We start from the raw sequence: 6,000 nt of genomic DNA, 5'->3' as shown, positions 1-6,000 counted from the left end.
CATTCCCAGGAACCTGAAGCTCCCAACCCTCTTAACCTCAGCACCGTTGATGTAGACAGGAACATGTGCACCGCCCCCTTTCCTGAAGTCAATGACCAGCTCTTTTATTTGCTCCGACATTGAGGGAAAGGTTGTTGTCATGACACTATGTCACTAAGCTGCCTATCTCCTTCCTGTACTCTGACTCATTATTTGAGATACGGCCCACTACGGTGATATCACCTGCAAACTTGTAGATGGAGTTAGAGCAGAATCTGCCCACACAGTCATGACAGTATAAGGAGTAGAGTAGGAGGCTGAGGATGCAGCTTTGTGGGGCACCAATGTTGAAGATAATGGTGGCAGAGATGTTGCTGCCTATCCTCACTGATTGCGGTCTGTTGGTCAGGAAGTCATGGATCCAGTTGCAAAGGGAGGTGTTGAGTCCCAGGTCTCAGAGTTTGGTCATGAGTTGGTTTAGGATTATGGTATTGAAGGCGGAGCTGTAGTCAATAAACAATAGTCTAATGTAGGTGTCTTTACTGTCGAGATGCTCCAGAGATGAGTGTAGGGCCAGGGAGATGGTGTCTGCCGTAGACCTGTTTTGATGGTAGGCAAATTGCAGTGGGTTGAGGTTGTCTGGGAGGCTGGAGGTAATGCATGCTGTGACCAGCCTCTCGAAGTACTTCATGATGGTGGATGTCAGAACCACTGGGCTCTAGTCATTAAGGTACTGGGATGATAGTGGCCTTCTTAAAATTAGTGGGAACCTCAGATTGAAGCAGGGAGAGGTTAAGAATGTCTGAAAATACCCCCGCCAGCTGGTCTGCACAGGATCTCAGGATACGACTGGGGGCACCATCTGGGGCAGATGCTTTCCGCAGTTCACTCTCCAGAAGACTGATCTTACATCCTCAACAGTGACTATGGCATTAAGTCAGCAAACGAGGAAAGTGAAATTGATCATTTGCAGTTGAGGAAATAATTTGGTTGATTTTCACTGGCAATGTGTGGGTAAACCCCAATTTCTACCATCCTCAAGATTTGATGGTGGTTCAATAATAACAACAAATTCTTTGCAAACTGGTCTGCATGGTACCATTTTATTGTGTGCTATTTGCTTCAATTTCTGCAGGAGCTATAACATTACTAAAAATAATGAAGTTCGTGTTTTTGTGTCGGGTGTCCTGTGCATCTGACACACTAACATATGGAAGATGAGAAGACAGCAAGCTGACCAAGAGAACATTCAAGCTGTTAAGGTGACAGAAGCAGAGGTGATGGTTTTGGCAGTTGGTGACCTGTGGCAAGACAGCAACAAACCCAATTATAAAAGTGAGTTAACATTGTTTTAAGCTTTGTTAGGACTTGTCAGACTGACCTCAGGCTGCCCCCAGAACACTCTATGCAAAAGATGCATTTCACTGTGTGTTTCAATGTACATGTGACTAATAAAGAAATCTTACTTTATCATCCTCCAGGGATGATATGGATAGCAGGCATTAGTACAAACAAGAACTAATCTTCAAAAAAAAACCTGTTCAAATGTAAACTACAGTAGTGATTAGTTTTGAATTTATAAGGATAACTTTGCAAACAAGCAGTATTGTATATAAAACACAGGCTAATGGCTCACAAGAGGAAGCTGTTCAGGAGATATGGTTTGTAAACTGACATGACCATCAGACATTCTCGTATGTATCCGCCCAACGTACAACAATGAGGGGATGTCAACTGGTCCACATCAAATGAGCAATCAGACTTCAGCTAAGTTATTTTGCATCATTGTGACAGAGAACAAGGAAGCTTCCAGACCAGAGTTATCACTTAGCCCATCAAACATGTGATAGGCATATTTGCTCTGTCTATGAGTATTTGGGATATTGGTGTGCCCAGACAATCAGCCCTCACAACACTAACTTTGGGTGTCTGGGGTTTCCATCCACAGAAACTTTTAGTCCATCCATGTGAACTACTTTGTCCCATTCAGAGGTATTTGTCAATTGAACTCTGCTCCATAATTCAATCTAAACATTTGTCGGACTCAGAATAATGTCATTGCAGCTATTGAAATTGTATTGAATTACCTGTTGTTATCTTTGTCCTTAAGAATATAAATCTTGATGTACTTTGAGTTCAGGGAAATTCTGCTGTGTTTCTCCCAGGAGACAGTCTTGCACCAAGTCTCCTCCAGAACACCTGCTTCTCATGCTGAATGAAGACCTTAGCTCCAATCTCCAGTGGCTCATCGACAGTCACAACAAGCCTCATACCCACTCCCCTTAGTTTTCATACATTGCCAGTTATTGAACCTCGATAGCCACCTCTCAAAAACTGTTGAACTCACTTTGGCTATCCTCTAGTGAGTGAATGAGAAAGATAGCAAGACAAATGGCATGACCACCAGTCGAACTGATGGAGAAAGTCAAGGCTGTACAAGGAGACAGAAATGAAAGAACTCAAGCAATCCTAAAGGGTTGTAAGTTTGGAAGAAGCTGCAGGGATAGAGACAATGATATCTTTCCTCACCTATAGTCTTGCTCTCTAACATGATGGAAATAACAACTACCAAAATGCCATGAAATAGTCCTGGGCACGCATAGCTGCATCTTTATATCCATTAGAAGGGAGAATGCTCACTAATATTGGATCATCCATTACGGCTTCTCTAGTAGGGGAGTTGCATGAAATCTTCAGTAGGGCAGCTTATAGATGTAGATACTGAAATGCTTTGTGAATAGTCAGAAAGCAGGAGTATGATGTCAAAGAGCATGGAGGAATAGAGTATCAGTCTGGTAGAGGGATTAACCAAGAGCTTGGAACACATCATTTCCAGCATAGAAGTATGCTGGGCAACTTCATTAGCTTACTTGTAGAACCAATCATCACGGATGATTTGTCGGACATCTCAGCTTCCATTGCAATACATACTGACCACTGGGCACCGAAGTATCCCACACTTCTTTCATACAAGCTGATGCTATGCCTGTTTAAGTTTGGACAGCTGCCAAATGGCTTCCAATGCCAACACTTGTAGTGGTCTTCTGGATTATACAGCAATGCAGGAATTGTCTCCAACTGCTTACCAGCATTGTTGAGGTGCTCCTAGGAAATACAAGCTCAATGTACCATTCAACAGTTATACCTTCCCTTTCTTTTTTTTCTAATCATCAGAATGCCATTTCACCTTAATGCTAAAAAAGCCAATCACTCAAGCATCTAGCAAGTGGCAGTGACTGTGTGAAGCACAAATCTATCTGGTTCTCTCAGGGGACACCACTGATGATCTCACCACCATGACACAATCAGTCTCCTGGTTCTGCCTCTGAGTCAACCAATGCAGACTGTTGCCACTCATGCCATGACAGCACAGTTGGAAGCTGGGTCTTCTAGGCCTGGAGATGTCAAAAGTTGTCTGTTCATCTGCAGTCTACTTCACTGAATTTAAAAGCCTTCAAACATCTATGTGCAATTACTGGGGGAGGACTGTGTAAGAGAACTAAGACAAGCAAAGACATGAACATCAGAAGCACCAAATCAAGTTGCAAAGGTTTGTATGGTATTTAGTGCAGTTGAATTATAGATTCAGCTTAGAATGCTGATGGTATCAGTTTTTATTTAAGCACAGTCGTAAAGTGAGCTGACACTGTGAGCAATTGAATGGGGAGGTTAAGATGGTGAATATGGAATTTGTGTTGTGTCTATTTACAGTGGGATCTGAGGAGTTCCTCAAGACTGACTTTTCCTGCCATGCCCTTCTCCAAGATGAAGAGCAATGAACACAGCCATGTGTAAAAGTGAAGGTTACCGCAGAAACTTGGAAGCCAGGGTAAGCTTTGTAATCTATGGGCACACCGTTTCCTTATACAGTATACTCTTCCAACTCAAAATAAGTCCAGAAACACCAAACACTAGTTCATTCAAAACAGTCAGCAGAAATAAATCAGCACCTCTACTGATGAGATAAGATACCTTTATTAGTCACATGTACATTGAAACACACAGTGAAATACATCTTTTGCGTAGAGAGTTCTGCAGGCAGCCTGCAGGTGTCGCCACACTTCCGGCGTCAACATAGCATGCCCACAACTTCCTAACCTGTACGTCTTTTGGAATGTGGGAGGAAACCGGAACACCCAGAGGAAACCCATGCAGACGTGGGGACTACGTACAAACTCCTTACAGACAGCAGCCGGAATTGAACCCGGGTCGCTGGTGCTGTAATAACATTACGCTAACGGCTATGCTATCGTGCCTGCAATAACAATATTCTTTTTACTTAGAACTGTTGGTTTTACTTGAGCTGCTGAAATCTTGGTTCTCTGTACATGTTGATCACAGCTGTCTTGCTGAGCTCCATTTAGTTAAATCAGCGTTGCACCTTGATTAGCATCATCATCCACCTAGTCTTTGTATTTCAGGTTGGTAATACTATTTCAGTATTACACATGCCAGTAGTCTTCATGATTTGGTAGATGAAGCAACTCAGACTACATTTGTACGATGCCACATCTGGTACTAAACCAGTACCTGTAGTATTTGCCACACAGGTGAATTTTGTGATCTTGTGATGAGGTAGAAATTCTTCCTTACAACCCTTTGCCTGGAGAGCTTGACTGTAGCTCTGGATAACTTCTTGCCCTCCTGAGATATAGAACAGTTCTCCTGTTGACAATGTTCTTCATCTGCCTGTTCAGATTTCTCTGACCCTGCTGGAAGCACCTTTCCGCTCCCTTCTCATTATTGCTGAATGCATTCTTGAAGCAGCAGCACACCCCAGCAGCCAGAAGTGTGTAACTTGGTTGAGGAATGTCCCTTTAAGGTCTAGATACTGAGGATGCAGTTGTAAGGCTAAATCAAGATCTTGTAATAAATGAAAGCAACAGCTCACACTGAAATTGACATGTTGTGGAGTTACACAGGGAAATCCAACAATGTGGTTTCAGAAATTTCACATTGTAGGACCATAATCTTCATACAACTTTTAAAAGGAACGTTGAGATGATTTACAACACTGTTTGAACTCAATATCATGAAGCACTGTCCAAGCTGACACATTTAGTGCTTCGAACAGAGGATGAATATCTACCTTTATTTTTGTTCTTTTAATTTAATCAGACAGAAACAAAACAAAATTATACAGGACAGGTTTTGTTAGAGATCTAATTATCCAATTTCTCGAGCTGTATGACATCTTGAAAATCCAAACTATCAAACTCATTCACAAACACATCTGCTTCAACTGCTACCAATTTGTTCACAGAACCAGAGATGCAAAGATCAGACCATATCAAAAATTGAGTCCACTGTGATATTTTGATCCTAACTCAACAGCTTTGTGCTATAGCTATTAATTTCTGAAATAATTAGGTTCAAGAATTTCTGGTGGATCCTGGAAAAAATAATCGGAGTTGGAAATTAATGTCAATAAAATTATACCAGTATTTAAACTTATATTATGATTTTCTTCTATAACTTAAACCCAGGAGGATTTGAAAGTGATAGCAAAGGAAAAAGTTTATGATAAATTTGTGCATGTGAAGTTTTTAAACAAAAGCTCATGAAAGTTGAGGTAAATTAAACAGAAGAATTGAGAATTGAGATGACAAAAGAATAAGATGGTAGATTATAAAGCCATGTTTTGAAGGCACTAAGCATTGTTCTGCTGCAATCTATTTTGGGCTTCTTGCTGCTTATGATGCATCTCAGATAATTATAAGAATATTAACATGTAGAATTGATACAGTGCCAGGTGATCAATGTAAGAGATTGATAGTTTTCAAAGAGATGTGTCGAATTTAATTGAATTCACTATAGCACAGAAAATTATGGACAATACGTCATTTATTATTGGTGTAATGAATATGAAATTTATGAATATAATGGATGGCTTTCCATCTGAAACAATGTAACAATTAAAAGTTTGGAATGGTTATTGATGGATCATTGAAAGTATGCAGTATTTGTGAACGTTTGATGAATAAATCTAACTGAGTATTGAGTTGCAATTTAATTATGCAT

This window comes from Pristis pectinata, chromosome 11, assembly GCF_009764475.1.
Source record: "Pristis pectinata isolate sPriPec2 chromosome 11, sPriPec2.1.pri, whole genome shotgun sequence".
NCBI classification, from domain to species: Eukaryota; Metazoa; Chordata; class Chondrichthyes; order Rhinopristiformes; family Pristidae; genus Pristis; species Pristis pectinata.
The sequence above is the reverse complement of the archived record's forward strand: the minus strand, read 5'-3'. Positions refer to the sequence as shown.